At 43.3% G+C, this 17,347-nt stretch overlaps 1 protein-coding gene, 1 long non-coding RNA gene and 4 other non-coding genes across 7 annotated transcripts in view; 5 read left to right on the forward strand and 1 right to left on the reverse strand.

Moving 5' to 3' along the window:
* gatad2b (GATA zinc finger domain containing 2B) overlaps positions 1-9,961 on the reverse strand; it is a 42,701-nt gene extending 32,740 nt beyond the window's left edge. For both annotated transcript variants that reach the window (XM_037794629.1, XM_037794628.1), the window contains exon 1: positions 9,810-9,961. The gene's annotated coding sequence lies outside the window, so the exon portion shown is untranslated. The remainder of the gene's footprint in view (positions 1-9,809) is intronic.
* Positions 9,962-12,004: 2,043 nt separating this feature from the next.
* On the forward strand, positions 12,005-12,078 carry trnat-agu. The gene has a single exon. It is a non-coding gene; the product is annotated as a tRNA-Thr (tRNA).
* Positions 12,079-12,342: 264 nt separating this feature from the next.
* trnat-agu lies at positions 12,343-12,416 on the forward strand. The gene has a single exon. It is a non-coding gene; the product is annotated as a tRNA-Thr (tRNA).
* A 712-nt stretch (positions 12,417-13,128) lies between these two features.
* trnat-cgu lies at positions 13,129-13,201 on the forward strand. Its single transcript has one exon. It is a non-coding gene; the product is annotated as a tRNA-Thr (tRNA).
* A 288-nt stretch (positions 13,202-13,489) lies between these two features.
* Positions 13,490-13,563, forward strand: trnat-agu. Its single transcript has one exon. It is a non-coding gene; the product is annotated as a tRNA-Thr (tRNA).
* A 258-nt stretch (positions 13,564-13,821) lies between these two features.
* Positions 13,822-17,325, forward strand: LOC119503174. The gene is made up of 4 exons (XR_005210261.1): positions 13,822-13,995; positions 15,132-15,190; positions 15,988-16,333; positions 16,768-17,325. It is a non-coding gene; the product is annotated as an uncharacterized LOC119503174 (long non-coding RNA).
* Positions 17,326-17,347: the final 22 nt, after the last annotated feature.

The following is a 17,347-nucleotide window of genomic DNA, read 5'->3' on the forward strand; positions in this document are numbered from 1 at the left end:
CATTTCAAAATGCAGATTAGTGCTGAACTAGTAGTTCTTGATTCATTGATAAAGTTGACTGACAGAAAATTCATTGACAACAACTCAGATGATCGATTGATCGTGCATTTTGTAAAACAGAAAACAGCTGGGCAACTCCATCTGCTGAAGAAGATCATGTGATATGATCAGAAACTCCAGCACAAAGCAGGAAGAGTATTAGAAAGCAATAGAAAGCATCGAGGTTCAACATGCAGAACTAATAAACCGGTAAAAGCAAAACATAGATATTCAGCCTACAAGAATGAGCGATAAGTGCAGCAAACGTTTCCATCACACGTGTACCGTGGAACACCTGAGGCCGTTTATACCAATAAGAGAGAAATAGACTGGAAACACCTGATCAAACTTCTTGGAATGTTTTTTCTGAGAAAACAACATTTAGATCTCTAATATTTTTAAATGTATTATCATTATGACCAACTTGATTTGTCCTCACCGTTTGGCATTAAAAAGCACTTTTGTACCAACAAATGACAGAATTATAATGTAGCTGGAAGGACATACAAGCATATGCTGTAAACATCTATACATCTTCTACGCAGCATTCAGAACTGGTGCACAAATTAGTAACTTTGCAACTGTAACCTATCAATATTAATATGAAGGGATGAATTCAGTATCTGGAGGCACCTCAGTACCAACAGCTGGAATTGATCAGGGGAGCCACAACAATGGACAGTATACTTCAATCTTTCATCTATTAGTGCTACATGTCTGACTTCACTCAGTGTCAGATCAGAGGAATCTCCACTGTGCATCGTCTGTATACTAACAGCTGTTTCTTAGTATTCTAGTAGTTATTCAGAGTCTTCATGAAGAGACTGTCCACTGCAGGACTGCTCTGACCCCGGCCGTGTACAGTCAGCATCGGGACGATTGCATTCAGACAGGTTGACTGGTGACCTTGTGCAGCACCTGGCTAAACGCAGCACAGCAATGCAGCAATGATCTGCACACACTGCTTATTCACCGGCTGGATTAGCCACAGCTGCACCGCCGCCGACTGCTGCTGCCGGGACATCTCTACAACCCACTCCCACAACGACTCGGAGAATAACGACACAGCAGTCGGATGTCTTTCCTTCAACATGAACCGATGTTCTCGTTGCGTTTCAACTCGTAGGTTTTACATGTTGACCGCCATTTCATCTATGAAGCAAACAAGCCTGTCTGTCTGTCTGTCTTCACGTGGCGCTCTCTACTACGCTTCCGTCAGACTGTGAGACAGATGCACACCACTTCCTGCTTTATGCATTCATTAAAAAAAAAAATCACAGGCATCAATTAGTGCCAATTTACAGGTATTACCCACAACCCACTGCAATATGGGGCTTTCTAATTAAGAGCTGATTATGCAGATTTCTCTCTTCTCAGGCACAAAGTGATGAACACAGACTCCGAGAGAATGTGACACAGCAGGTCTTCAGATCGCTTACACATCAAAACACCACTCTTCAAGTTTCATAAAAATGATTATGCAATTCCCTCATAATAATAATCATCTGCATATGGATAAAGAAATAAGCACTTAAGAATTAAAAGAGAAAACTAACCTATTAGTCAGGGGGGTCCCTGATCCTGATCTGAGTCCTTTTATATAGCGCTGTTTCCCAACGGATTCTGTAATACTGTAGTCTAGAGGGTCCAGCGGTCGGCAAGCTTTACTATCAGAAGAACCATTTTAGCAAAAAATAAAATATCTGTCTGGTGCCACAAAACATGTGATCATTGTGATGAAGGTAACACAGTTCATAGTCTAAGTATATAGTATATCAGTCTAATGCAGTGAGGGCCAAAGAGACAATGTACTACGGAGTATTAGGGCCACATTGAGGAAAACAACATCTGAGATTTACACAATAAAGTCATAATATTATGAGAAAAAAAAGTCATAACTTTAGACAAATTGCAGACAATTTTGTATATTTTAAAGTTGAATGCATCAATCTGGTGCACTTTGAGAGCCAAATGAAGAGGCTAGATCTAAAACACTTTGTCCTCTTGTAAACCATTTTGTGATCTACTACTACTACTACTAGCGGTGGAATGTAACTAAATACATTCAGGCTACTCAAGTACTGTACTTCAGTACAAGTTTGAGGTACTTGTACTTTACTTGACTATTTAACTTTGATGTACCTTTATACTTTTACTCCACTACATCTCAGAGGGAAATATTGTACTTTTAACTTCACTACATTTATTTGACGATATGAGTTACTAGCTAGACATTCAGATTCTTAATACAAAATATAAATCAACTAATAAACTGTGATGTGTTATTAAATAGTATATCATTAAGTACATAAAGTAGTTAACTCCACCTTTACCTGCTGCAACATAAAAGATGATCCGTGTAAATTAAAGCAGAAGATATGATCTTTTTTTCTGATATTCTTACCCTTGTCAGCGGACCAAGATTGGCTGGTAAAGGCCCGGGGGGGTTAAAGTGGCTTGCAGCTCCGGCCGTGAGCTTTACAGCAGCCCTAACCCGGACCTCGCCACTTCCCGGGTGCTCGCCGTGCCCTCTCTCCCTCCGGGCCCCCCCCCCCTGACTGTCAAGCGTGGCGGACTGACCTCAGTGTGCCGTCTGTGGCGATGTTGACAACTCTCCCCGACCCGTCTGGTAACATGGACCCCCGTCTCATCTATACAACCATTAAACTGTTTTCTAGAGCACAGTGCTGGAAGAAGTACTCAGATCTGTTACTTCAGTTAAAGTATTACCACAGTGTAAAAATACTCTGTTAGAAGTCAAAGTCCTGCATTCACAATGTTACTTTAGTAACAGGACAAAAGCATCAACAATATACTTAAAGTACCAAAAGTAAAAGCAGTGTTTCTGTAGAGTGCCCCGTGGCTATAGATTATAATCACTGGATTATAATTATTGATGCCTTAATGTGTTTAATGTTGCAGCTGGTAAAGGTGGAGCTCATTTTAACTACTTTATATACTTAATAATGATATACTATTTAATAATGCATCACAGTTTATTAGTTGATTTATATTTTGTATTAATAATCTGAATCTGTAGCTGGTAACTCATATTGTCAAATAAATGTAGTGATGTCAAAAGTACAATATTTCCCTCTGAGATGTAGTGGAGTAGAAGTATGAAGTTACATAACATGGAGATACTCAAGTAAAGTACAAGTACCTCAAACTTGTACTTAAGTAGCCTTAATGTTAGTTCCATTTCACCACTGCTGGATCACTAAATGGTTAACAAGAGGACAGTAGTTAGATGTAGCCTCTCACAGTTCACCAGATTGATGCATTCAACTTTAAAATGTACAAATCTTCCAGGGAGCATGCTCTCAGACCCCCCTAGAGGGTCCGGGGTCCACCCACCAGTCTCTGGTCTCTCTCCCGAGGGACACATCGTATGAAGGAAAGGTTAACTGGGAGGGTCCGACTCCTCAAACTGATGTGATGCCATCAACTTGCGGAAGGGAGGGGGCAAGGCAAGGAGGGTCTAAGCGAAGCGAATCAATGCTGCAGCACTACAGTGAAAGACTGTGTGGTGTTATTCTACACTAGTTGTCTACTCATCACTACTTTCTTAAGTTAAACAAACGATTAAGCAGTAAAACCAGAATCCTTTAACAACCGCTGCAGTCTCTGGATGGGGGGTGTGTCACTAGACGCCTGACAGTCCAACCAGGGGAGACGCAGCACGCAGTACGTTACAGTGCAAACATCCTCCGTGCCGTGCAGCGGTCCGTGGCCCAAACTGAGAAGAACCAAGTGCAGCAGCACGTCGGGCCGTTGCAGCACGTCGGGCCGTTGCAGCACGTCGGGCCGTTGCAGCACGTCGGGCCGTTGCAGCACGTCGGGCCGTTGCAGCACGTCGGGCCGTTGCAGCACGTCGGGCCGTTGCAGCACGTCGGGCCGTTGCAGCACGTCGGGCCGTTGCACGCCTTACGGAGCCGACGCTTTCACTTTCAGTTTGCAGCGTCCGTCGTCCGACTATCTATTGATAACAGGCCGCTGATACACGAAGATGAACTAAATGGGTTTTATTTCTATAAAGAGAAAGGCAGAACAACAGCGGGGGGGGGGGGGGGGGGGTTAAGTAATGTAATCAGTGTATGCCCGAACACCGTGTAACACCGACTACCGCAGCAAGACTAAAGACGACTCGAAAAGGTACTACGGATTTCAAAAAGTTGCATTGATGTGATATTATTATTATTATGATGATGATGAGCTGCACCTATATTTATGAAGGTAATAATATAATAACACGGAGGCTCTGCAATCTGAACCTCTTTATTGCTCCCACCTTGTCAGTGTCAGCGGCGGCGCCGGCAGCGTGTTACAGCTTTGCTCTTTCCCTTCTTACCTTTCACAATAAAAGCCCTAGACATAAACACTGCGTCGCTGCTTACCAGAGAGAACTTGCACTTAACTCAGAACATTTCACTAAGAGGCAACTTCAAGAACATGGCTAACAGTAACTGCTCGTACTTATATCTCAGTGAGGAGGAGCAACAGTGTGACATGTGGAGGTGGAGAGACGTGAACTGATCTGAATTAAGAGGCTCTTTCCCCGTGCGCTGCGTGCATTGAATCGGATCGCTCCAGATGAGCCAAATATCCTGCATTGAATCGTATCGGAACCATGGCAACTGTATCGTATCGTATCGTTGTAAAAACGTATCATTACACCCCTAAGTATTGGTATTGAAATATTTAGGCTGGTATCATATCAAAGGAGAGATGCACCGATCGATCTGCCGCAGAGTGAAACCGGATGGTGTTCAGCGATCGGCCGGGACCGGTTACCCACCGATCAGTGTCATATTATTTTGCTGGTCATATTTACACAAATGTGTCGCACAATAATTTGACGCCGCCACACATACACAACATGTCGTCAGTGTGGAAGTTCATAACACATACAACATAAAGCTCGCAACTGTCACGACTGTAAAGTCCAAAATAAGTGGTGGAGGAACAACCTTAAAGGGGCTCTCTGTAAGAATCAGAAATTGTTTGTTAACAGCGACACCTTTGGTTGTTAAGTCAACGACAGTCATCGTCCTGTTGTACACGCTTGAGCTCGTACTACGTGAACGCATGCGAGCGATCGGTCAAAACAGTGAGACGACACACACGAGACTGAACGTGATTGACAAGCATCATGTTGATTGAAGTTAGCAACATTAGCCAGCTAAAACCAAAATATCACTATTTCACCTGCTTGGCAGTAACGTTAGTTTACCTGTCCAGGAGGAAGTTTACCAGCTCGGGGTAAAAACGTACATACAGTCCCTTTAACACATTTGTATTTTTAACTAACTTAACCAGACACTTATTATATTGTAATTCATTCCCGTGCACGCTGCTCAGAGTAATCACAGTGACCGGCTCGTCTCTCCCCAGCGCCGTCCGTAACACGTCCGTGCAGCTGGCCAATCGTTGCATAAAGTGTGCATGATTGTCAGATTCTGACCTTGGTAAAGGAGGACACTGTTTGATGATTGCTTGTTCTAAGCATGCTGAGGCCTTAATGCAACGTCCACTCCGGTTTCTCTTTGCTTGGTAGCTACTAGGAGAAACTAAACCATACTATGTTGAATTTCAGAATGTACTTCTTGGACGTTTTTGATCACAAAATATGCAAATCTGCAAATACACAAGACAGATGGATGTTTACTCCCACCATTATATATTCACTTGCAAAATTCAATGCAAGAATTTGCTTCATGCCTGGTACACCTCTGTACAGTACATGTGTCCGGGTTCATGAGACCGGTTCCATGAGACCGGTTCCCCATCACAGGAGCTTTAACTCCTGTCTACCAGGTGTACCGGCTACATGGATACTAGCTGTGGAACCGCGTACATCCGTCAGTCATTCAACAGATTCTGCCACGTGTCTCTGAGTGTGAAAGTGATTTCCATCTGGTCTGGAGGTGAGCCTGAGACCAGCTGGATGTGTCCAACATTAGACATCGTTTGACCCTAAAGCCAAGTTCACACTACACCACTTTCAAAGTCATCACATCTCTGTGCTGTTCACACGACACAACTCGCTGCCTGGTAATCGGAAGTCTTGAAGTCTTTGTGGTTTTCACACCAAATGACTGACCGGAAAGACGGTGGGAGGGGCGGGGGTCACACACTACCAGATCTTTCACCCAGAGGAACCCCCGATGAGGTCTCCAAACTATGTTTTGTCATGAAAACACACACGAGAGCAGGTGTAGTCGTTGTTGTCGTTGGCACATCCGTTCATATTACGGAGGACGGAACCCACCAAAATCAAAAACTGATTAAATAAACTAATATATGACTCGATAAATAAATAAATAAATATGCCATTAAATGTACCTAAATAAAGGCAGGCTGTTTCAATTTGCTTCTTTATTTCTTTGACTTTGCTGGTGCTGCCCCTCGCGCCAGTACAGATGTGCAGATCACCCGTCTGAAGCTGAGCTGTTTAGGTTAAGCTCATTCAGAACGGGAACCTGCAGGCCGACGCCACCGGAAACGCGGCAACGGTACCCATGAAAATAAATAAAAAATAAATGCAAAAATAAATAAATAAATACATTTAAATCTTCATAAAATTGAATGAATAAGGGGTGCCACTATAGCTCACCTGGTAGAGCAGGTGCCCTATGTACCAAGGCTGAATCCTTAGCGCAGCGGCCCAGGGTTCGAATCCGACCCGTGGCCCTTTGCTGCATGTCATCCCCTCTCTCCCCCCCTTTCAATACTAACTCTGATAAATAAAAAAAAAAATCTTTAAATTAAATAGAAGAGTATATAGACAGGGGAATTAATACAAAGGTAAATAAATAAAGAAGCAAATGAAAACAGAAATCAAAAATTAATGTCACATTTCATCAATTAATTAATGCCTACATTTAATGGCATATTTATTTATGTATAGAATCACTTATTTATGTATTTATTCATTCATTTTTTATTTTGGCAGGTTCCGTCCTCCATATGTTTCCGCACGTCTTTACTATTTCCCCTACGTAGATCAGTTACTGTGACTTTGTGTTAACCAACCAACACCCTACTGTAGGTGCAACAACAGCTTTGGTCTGTGTTGCAACACATACAGTAAAGTTCCTGTTGCTCCAGGCGACCCCTCCGCCAGGTTTTCACTCTTTTTTAGACATTCAAAATTAAAATATTGTCAAGTTTTCAGCGCACGGCGCGGAGTCAGACCACTTTTGTCAAATTATCATATAATGAACGTAAACAACGAAAATAGCTGTTGTCATTACTCACAGCTGTCGAGCTATAGCAGCTCCGTGGAACACTGTAGTGATGCGTAGTGAGTGCACAGTGCTTATTACAGACCTGCGACAGCCACAGATACCAAATCAGTTCTTTGTTCGAGCGTTGGATTTATTGATTACTGTCAGGATGTAATGAGAATCCCAACAATATAACAAAAAAACAATTTGATTACAAAACCCAGCTTTAATCACAATCTGCATTGTTTCAATAAGGACCAGCTAAATTATGATTAAAAGGATCAATTGCACTGACTATATATTCATCAAAACCTACACTACAATACTCTAGACCAGCGGTCAGCAACCTGCGTCTCTTCAGCTCCTCTCCAGTGGCTCCCTGTGGAGTATTAAACATGGAAATGAATAACTGTTTTTAGTTTACATTTTCATTTATATTTATCATTGTTGTAGGTCTATGGTACGACGGTACGACGGAGTATTAGGGCCACTTTGAGGAAAAAAAATACATCTGAGATTTAGAGAATAAAGTCAGAATATTATAATAATAAAGTCAAAGGTTTGCAAGAAAAAAATCGTAATATTATGAGAACAAAGTCATAAGATTATGAAGTAGTAATTTTACGTGTGATTTTCTTTTTTTCTCGTAAAGTTGTGACTTTATTGTGTAAATCTCAGATGTGTTTTCCCTCAATGTGGTCCTAATACTCCGTAGTACATTGTCTCTTTGGCCCTCACTGCATTAGACTGATATACTATATACTTAGACTATAAACTGTGTTACCTTCATCACAATGATCACATGTTTTGCGGCTCCAGACAGATTTATTTCTTTTGTTGCCTAAACTGTCTCTTCTGATATATATACTATATTACTATATATAGTAAAGGTTGCTGACCCCTGGTCTGTAATAATCTGTTATAACAGTATTCATCATGCTGTATGCTATCGGGGGGGCTGCTGTGGGACTCTGGAGCTGGAAATAGGAAGAGGAAGGACTCCATCATTGAGAATACTACAGTTCATTCACACTCTTCAACAGCAGGGACCTTTCATTCATACAGACCCACTATCAGTGTGTGAGTGGAGGGCTGAGTGTATCCAGGTCTGACAACTCTGATCTCACAACCAGAAGGCTGTCGGGGGGGTACTACTACTCACATGAAGACTTGTGTGAAGTGAGAGCACAATGTCCCCTAAATGTAAAAAGGGTCTTATGTAATTGAATCGTAGTGGAGAGATGCTATACAACTAATAATCCTTTACAGAGGAGACGGGAACAGAACCAACCAGCTGGTTGATCCACTTTGTGAGGAAAGTGAATCGGTTTCATGTCAACTTTTCATTCCAACACACCAAAGCTGGTGTAATAAACGACAAGAACTATAACTGGAACTTAAAACAACCCATAGTTTGCAAATGTCTTTTGTAAAGTGGAGGATGGGAACATTAACCCTTCTCTCTCTTCACCTCATTTAACCACTCTCTCTCTCCATCTCTGTCTAATTTAGTTAACACATAATACCATGACAGAGACAGAGACAGAGACAGTGATCAGTGATAGCTGTGGATCCATCTGCATGTGACTCATGTATAATCCTGAGCAGCAGCAGCAGCAACAAGAGCAGCTCTGGTCAACAGACAACGGGAAGAATAATGTCCTGTAACACTGCAGAATAATAGGCAGCACACATTAAATATTGATTCCCTGTTTGGTCTCTAACGTCATCTGGAGACATGTAGCTCCGTTAATCCGCCGCTTCAGGAAACAAACGGATGAAGCGTCTTTACAGTAGAAAGAACAGTGTGTGGTTGTGCTGTCAGGCAGCCAGGCAGTCAGGACGCCATTTAGGTGCATATGGAGCCCGTTGAGTAAATGGCTGATGCATTTTCGAATTTTTCTACCTAATTGCTGAGAGCGACCCCGGCCTCCTCCTCCTCCTCCTCCTCCTCCTCTTCCTCCTCCTAGCGCCATTTAATCCGCCACTTCTCTCAGTAATAACCCGTCCTACCGTTAGTTATCATCATCATGCTCTCTTTATGAACTAGTAGATGTGATGTTTCTATGGAGGCTTCTTGTTGTTTCTCCTCCAGTCTGACTGAACCCCCAGAGACTCACAGGATCAAACAATGAGACGGAGGCTCGGAGACATTCCGCTCCTCCGTTTCCATCATAATGAGACAACAATGTAACAATGTAACGTTAATGTGAACACAATAACATCCGGTAATGTAGCGACTCACACACCTTTAACATGCGACAATGAAACAATGTAACAATGGAACAGTTTAGAGGCGGCCGGTCGCGCGACACGTCGGTCTGCATCAATAGAGAGAGAAGCGGCTCTGAAGCGGCTCTGAAGCGGCTCTACTGAGGTTCTACTGAGGTTCTACTGAGGTTCTATTGTGGTTCTGAAGCGGTTCTATTGTGGTTCTGCTGTGGTTCTATTGTCTCCCAGCAGACTACCCGTTCTGCCGTTTCTAAACCATCTCCCTCCCGCCGGAGAAGCCAGGGCCTCGCACCACATCCTCGGACTCACCTGTGTGTCCTGTCCGCCTCAGTGTGTACCGTCTCCGGGGTTCACGGTCCGGTTCCTGACGCTGCTGCAGCTCCCTCTTTCCTCTCCTCTCACCACCAGTCCCCGGCACCGGCAGGCAGCACTGACCGCTGATTGGTGCTCTGCAGGAGCTCACCCACTCGAGGAGGCCAGACAGACGAGCTCATTGGTCGAGCCGGTCGCTCTGTGGAGCCCAGACAGACTGCTGATTGGCTGTTTATTTCCCACACAGCAGACCCAGACAGTCATCTGATTGGCTGTTTATTTCCCACACAGCAGACCCAGACAGTCATCTGATTGGCTGTTGGTGCTCCACACAGCAGACCAAGACAGACCTCTGATTGGCTGTTGGTGCTCCACACAGTAGACCCAGACAGACCTCTGATTGGCTCTCCTCTCTTTATCTCCTGGAGGCACCCTGGCAGCTGATTGGCTGTTTATTTCCGCGGTGGAGCCAGCTGAGAGCTGTGATTGGTCGGTAGTAGTGTTGTTGTCTGTGTCTGGATGGAGAGCCATGTTAATTCTAATGGGGCTAAATAAAACAATGTGTTCGTTTACATTCATTAAAATAACACTAAAGATTTTTTTTACATGAATTCTTTGAACCGGTTTTATTGACTGGAGTCAGGGATTAAAGAGAAACCCGGTTTCACACCTGAGTTCTGAGTTCTACCGGGTTCCTTAGCGGGTTTCTGTACATGTGCATGACAAAGACAGCAGAGACAGCAGAGACAGCAGGACAAACAGACGTGTGACGGCAGTGCAGTGCGGGGGGCTGATAAGAAACGTCATTAAGTCCTCTCTGTCTATCAGAAGGAGCGCTCTGAAGCAGATCCTCTGTAGGTCACTGAGTGTCTGAGTCCATATGATCTGACAAAGAGAAACTCTCCAGCAGCCTGCAGCGGTAAACAGGTTCAAACACACATTGTCAGTGATAGGAGAGGAGAGTGATCAGCTGTACAGGTTTACTGTAACTAGGTTATTGCAGTGATTGAGTGAGTTAACCTGCTTTAACCTCATCTCTTCTGTGGAAACAGAGACACCATGTAAACACCTTGCTCTGCCATGAATCAGGTCGACGTTCTCAATAGGCTATATGTAGTATTGTCAGTGATCTTTCAGCAGCTCATTAAGAGACACTGACAGCTTTGTCTCCAGATGTAAATGATTCAGTTTGAGATCTGCTTTTACAGACAATAGAGAAGCATCAGTGTCGGTGGACTTGCTGACCTACTTTGCATAATGACGATGAAATTATTTATCATCTACAGGACATTTTTTTTTTTTACTTCCACTTTTGTTTGCAACACCTGCTGTAGGTCAACTATAGGGGATCCTGGCATGCATCAGCTACCTGCATGCAGGTTACTGGTACAGTCATATTTCTGGTTCTATTTACATGAGGATCAAAATCATCCACATCTTATTTTTTGGAATTGGAAGCATTGTGTGTTTCCTCCACGCCTGCAGGTAGACCATTGTCATCTGGAGACACAGTCAGTTCATGCTATATAATACACATTTGAACAAGCAGTGCTGTATAGCAGACAATGAATGAAGTTAGATGTTGCAGCTGTTCATATTGACTATATAGCACAGCAAACTGAGCCCTCTAGTGGCTGCAGGTTTTAACTTCACTTACACCTCTTTGACACCAAGGACTACAGGTTGGATCAGGGTTATCTGACCCAGGTGAAAACCCTCCTTTTGTCAGTTCAAACCGAGCCAGTCAAGGCAGGTTAATCTCCTCAAATCTAGACTTTAATAGTAGAAAAAGATGAATACATTATGTGACATTGTTTTGGAAAAACATTTTCTCAAAACTGACAATAACTGCACTTTACTGTATACTGACTGTGCGAATATATCAATACTACTCAGGTGTAATTCATACTGTGCAATATTATCAGGTGGAATTTCATTCTCACCGTGCAATGTCATTTTTCCACTCCTGCAATTTTTTTAATAGTCAATAATACTGTTTATATTGTTCCTATTTTTATATTTCCATCTATTTAAATTGTTCATATCTTGTTTCACTTTTGTTTTGCTTTTTGTTTTTTACTGATGCTTCTTGTTTTTTGCCCTTTGCTGCTGTACACTGCAAAATGCCCCCACTGTGGGACTAATAAAGGAATATCTCATCTTTATCTTATCTCATTTGTGAGGACATGTGAGGCGCTGTGGCTTAGTTGGTTAAAGTGCCTGTCTAGTAAACAGGAGATCCTGGGTTCAAATCCCAGCAGTGCCTTTTGGTTGTTACAGAAATGAGCTCTTAAATGAAGTTTGTCATGTTTATCTCTGCCACCTCTATATCCAGGGTTTAGTCTAGGCAGGATCACTACGTAGTTAGGTTTAGAGAAAGACTGTGGTTCTGGTTAAAAGTTGACTGTTGGAGTAAGAGAACAGACAGAACAGAAGAAGCCATCAGTGAGTTGTTAAGTTTCTTAAATCCGTTACCATCCATGTTAACTATCTCGTTGTCTTCTTACAACAGAGAGCTCCAGCTGTAGGAGGCGCTGTGGCTTAGTTGGTTAAAGTGCCTGTCTAGTAAACAGGAGATCCTGGGTTCAAATCCCAGCAGTGCCTTTTGGTTGCAGAGATTGCCTCTCTCTTTGGACTAAATGCATTTCATATGAACTACCCAATACCAGTTAGTTTGACCTCTGACCACAGTCAGCACCCAACACCCAGCAGTGATGTCAGAGGGTCTCAGAGTACACCTGTACATCACTGCAGCATGGGGACAAGTCAAAGGTGTCCTCTTTAGTTTATAGTAAACAAACTAAATTCATATTTACACCATAGAAATGGAATAGGAGCTGCCCAGCCTGCAGGAGCTGCCCAGACTGCATATATATATATATATGCTTCTATATTTACCATATACCAAGTATTTCCTTTATTATTATACTGTATATTATTTGTAAATACAGTATTATTTTCATTTCTATTTTATTTTATTTTTTGCTATTTAACTTACTGTTTTCTTAACGGAGCTTCTCAGCAAAAAGTATTTCACACGATTGTACCTGTATAACCGGTGTGACAATAAACATCTGGAATCTGGAATCTTGAAGGAGTAGAATGTCAAACTGTTTTCCGTGGTCATTCGACTAGTGCAAAACCAAATATTGATTATTGTATATTGTTATGGTGACAACACATGTAAGTTCATCAGTTGGACCGTAAAGTGTTGTCGCTGCTTGCCGGGAAGAGAGCAGACACAGCTCTGGAGACGGTCCCAGATGGATGGTTATTTAGTGGAGGTAGAGAGAAGAAGAAGACAATGGAGAACAGAGGTGCTGTGGCTTAGTGGTTAAAGTGCCTGTCTCGTAAACAGGAGATCTTGGGTTCAAATCCCAACAGTGCCTCACAATGGACATCTGTCTGTAGACTTTAACAGTAGGAAACAGATTCAGGAAGTGATATGTTCTGGAACAGAAATGAAGTCTGTCGTGTTTATCTCTGCCACCTCTATATGGGGTTTAGTTTAGGCAGGAACACTACGTAGTTAAGTTCAGAGAAAGACTGTTTTTCTGGTTAAATGTTGACTGTTGGAGTTAAGAAACAGACAGCTCCTGTGTTGAAATAACCTTTTTTAACTCGTTGGATATGAATGCAGGTTTGATATGAGAGAAATAAACAACAGTAGTATTCAGGGCGCTGTGGCTTAGTTGGTTAAAGTGCCTGTCTAGTAAACAGGAGCTCCTGGGTTCAAATCCCAGCAGTGCCTTTTGGTTGCAGAGATTGTCTCTCTCTTTGGACTAAATGCATTTCATATGAACTACCCAATACCAGTTAGTTTGACCTCTGACCACAGTCAGCACCCAACACCCAGCAGTGATGTCAGAGGGTCTCAGAGTACACCTGTACATCACTGCAGCATGGGGACAAGTCAAAGGTGTCCTCTTCAGTTTCCTTGACTAGTGACGGAGTTCACTCCACTAGGGGGGGGGGGGGGGGGGGGGGGGGGGGGGGCTGTAATCAGGCTGAACAGCTTATAGCTGACAGCTGAAAGTGAAAGATGAAGTGAACCACAACAGATAAGGAGAGAGGAGGAGCCAGGAGGACATGTAAACAAGAAGACTGCAGCTTCCACTGCTGGTTGTTGCTCAGCAGTCTCGTCGTTTGGTCCTGTAGGAGGCTACAACAGAAGAGACACAAGGTAATGTGGAAATACAGATAGTTGATATATTATATTAATCAGGTTTTCTTTTTCGTGAAGAAATGTGGTGTTAATAATTTGGAGTGTTTTCATATTTTGTCGCTGACCAGGAACGAATAGAGACATGAAGTGAAATAGATAGAAAACAAATCAATTAACAACCAAACAACCTGAGGCCTGTACTATGAAGCAGGATTTAGGGTTAGGTCAGAGGTCAGAGGTCAGAGGTCAGCAACCTGCGTCTCTTCAGCTCCTCTCCAGTGGTTCTCTGTGGACTTTTACATATGGAAATGAATAACTGTTTTTTGTTATATTTTCATTTTTATTAATCATGTTGTAGGTCTACGGTACGACGGGACGGTATTTATTTATTTTTTGCCTAAAATAGCTCTTTTGAGAGTAAAGGTTGCTGACGTCATGGTAACTTATCTGATCTGGAACATAACCTACTCCGCAGAAGGTTATGTTCCAGATCAGAGATTCAGTCTTATAAAAGCACCGCCTACTGACCAGTCAGAGCTCGTATGGTAATATTACACACATATGAAGAAGTTACAGTCATAATCAGACTAAAACATCTCAGTTTAAACTGACAGATGCAGGAAGGACAGCTGGATTTATGCTGTGGGTGTTTACCGCTTTGAATTATGTTTTTATATTTATTTTTTTACTTGATCTTGAGTGTGTTTCACACCACCGGAGACGAGGACGCAGCTGAGAGAAGGTTGAAATAGGACCGTTTAGTGTGATCTCTGTTGTTAGGGTTAGTGAAGCCAGATAAGGAGAAGATACTTTGGATGTGTTGAACTGGCTTCTGTAATACAGACCTCCGGTTCCTCTGGAGTTTAGTTTATAGATTCGTTGTCTCTCCGTCTTTTTGTCCTTTTCCCGACTTTACTCTGGATGTTTTACTTATTTTAACTATTCTATGTGAATATCATCATATCAAAAAATCTAATGTACTAAACTGGCGCCATCCTGTGACAGAAATACTTTAGTGTAGATGGCTTGGTGTCAGTCTACTGGTCTGTCATGTGTAATCAGTAGCACAGAGGAAGAAGTACCGTAAGGACTAAAGACAGACTGTAGATCGTCTCTCTTATACCTGTAATGACTGTTTCTGTCTCCTCTCACAGGGAGAAGATGATCTACTACAGCATCCTGCTGCTCCTCAGCCTGCCCCCCTGTGTCCGTGGTTAGTCTGCCTTTACTTTATTATCCACAAACACTAAATACACTTTCAGACAAACATCTCTAGATGGAGTTTCACATGTTAAAGGGACTGTTTGTAAGAATCAGAAATGTCTTGTTAACTAAAGTCAGCGTCCTGTTGCTGGTGCTTGTGCTCGCTCTACATAGACATGAAGGAGCATCACTCAACACAGTGAGGAGACACACGTCAGCTAAAAGCACAATATCACTCTATATTCCAGCTGCTTGGCAGTAATGTTAGCTGACCAGACCAAGGTCTCTCCATGAATCAATGCTGATCCTAGTGTTGGCTTTTCCCGCTGCAGCAGTTATTTCTGCACAAACGTCCACTGAACATTCACTAGATATTCTCAGAGCTAAACTAACTCTTCTGCAGTGTGGAGTGAGCAGCATGCACGTGAGAGGTGGAGAGAGAGAGAGAGAGAGAGAAGGAGCGTGGTGTGTGAGTGAAGGCAGGCAGAGGAGCAGAGGAGCAGAGACTCCAGTCCTGGAGACCAAAGCTACGGTCTCCCCCGCGTCCTCCGACCGCGGCCAACACTGTTTAACAGACGAGCTAGATACAACCAAGAGGTTTTGGTGCTTCACTGTAGTTTGTGTTGGAGTCTGAGTCTGAACAGCGGAGACACACGAGAGACCATGAGACACACGAGAGACCATGAGACACACGAGAGACCATGAGACACCGACCAGCAATGATTTATACCTGAACAAGTTACTAACAGGAACTTTAAAGCTGTCAGTTTGTCTGCTGCTCACTTTCCCTCTCTGTCTCCTCTACAGAATCATTTGTATTGAATGTGACACAGACCTCCTATCAGGCAGAGGAGAACCACAACATCACACTGGAGTGGATGTTCCCAACCAGAACCGACAGTTCCCTCAACTCACTATTTATCTACTGTGAACTGTCCTGCTGTCCTGTTTCATCTCCATGGAGGTGTTGAGGTCCCAGAGTCTCAGGATCAACAGTTTACAGGACGAGTCTGGTGTGACAAAGACGTCCTCAGAGACGGACGAATCAGACTTCACATGTCCAGACTCAGGATCAATGACTCGGGTGTGTACCGGTGTGACGTGCAGACAGGTGTTGGTTCGGGCTCTAGGATATGTAGCCTCAAAGTCACAGGTGAGTTGATTCAGTAGAAGTCAGTCAGTGAAACCAGACTAAGAGTCTACAGCCCTGCTAGAGCTAAACACATCTTAGTTTAGCATGTTAGCATGCTGCAGGGGTCATACTGGTTAGCTAGCATAGCCTAGCTAGCTATTAAAAAGTAGTCTCAGCTACATCCCTCTACCAAAGAACACATATCACTAAGAAGTGAAAGTCAACTGGTCGTTCCATTACAACGTCAGCTCCCAGCAGCAGAGCTACGCTTCCGCCTTTAGGACTGAAAGTGACTACCAGACGCAGTAAAACGTACGTCATGACTACCGCTGATGAAGAACAGGATCAGATTTAGTCTTTCTTTTATCAGTCTGCTGGATTTATTTTGTTTCCTGTTTCAGTAAAACGGTTCCACTTCAGACAATCAGACACATTTTATTTTCTGTCCTTTGCAGCAGCTGCTGATGAACCCGAACCTCAGAGACCAACAGCGAGACCACAACCAGAGAGACCAACAGTGAGAAGGAGAAGGAACATCTACTTTGGACTGAGACTGACAGCAGGTCTACTGGTTGTATGTGCTGGACTCTGGTTTGCTGCCTTTGTCTTTCGTCGACTAAATCTACTGATAATAGAGGATAGATCCATACAGTCGTACAGAAGATGAGTTTCTTAGAGGAACAACCCATCACAACTCCAGTGCTGAGACAAGGTCGTGTCTAGAAGGTAACTCCCGAGCTGCGAAAACGTGCCAAAACTCTTGTGAGACTCGCTGCCCGACGACCTTCAACCATTCAAGGTCAACGCTTAACCGTAACTATTAGAGGTCAACGCTTAACCTTAGCTATTAGAGGATTACTGGACAACGCGAGCCATCCTCTGCACGCCGTCATCACCAAACAGAGGAGCTGGTTTAGCGGCAGGCTGCTGCTCCCCAAGTGCTCAACAGACAGACTCAGGAAATCTTTTGTCCCCCGAGCCATCAAACTGTACAACACCTCTCTAGGGAGGGGGGGGGAGGACGGTTTGCAGGAC

This window comes from Sebastes umbrosus, chromosome 15 (genome assembly GCF_015220745.1).
Source record: "Sebastes umbrosus isolate fSebUmb1 chromosome 15, fSebUmb1.pri, whole genome shotgun sequence".
Taxonomy (NCBI): domain Eukaryota; kingdom Metazoa; phylum Chordata; class Actinopteri; order Perciformes; family Sebastidae; genus Sebastes; species Sebastes umbrosus.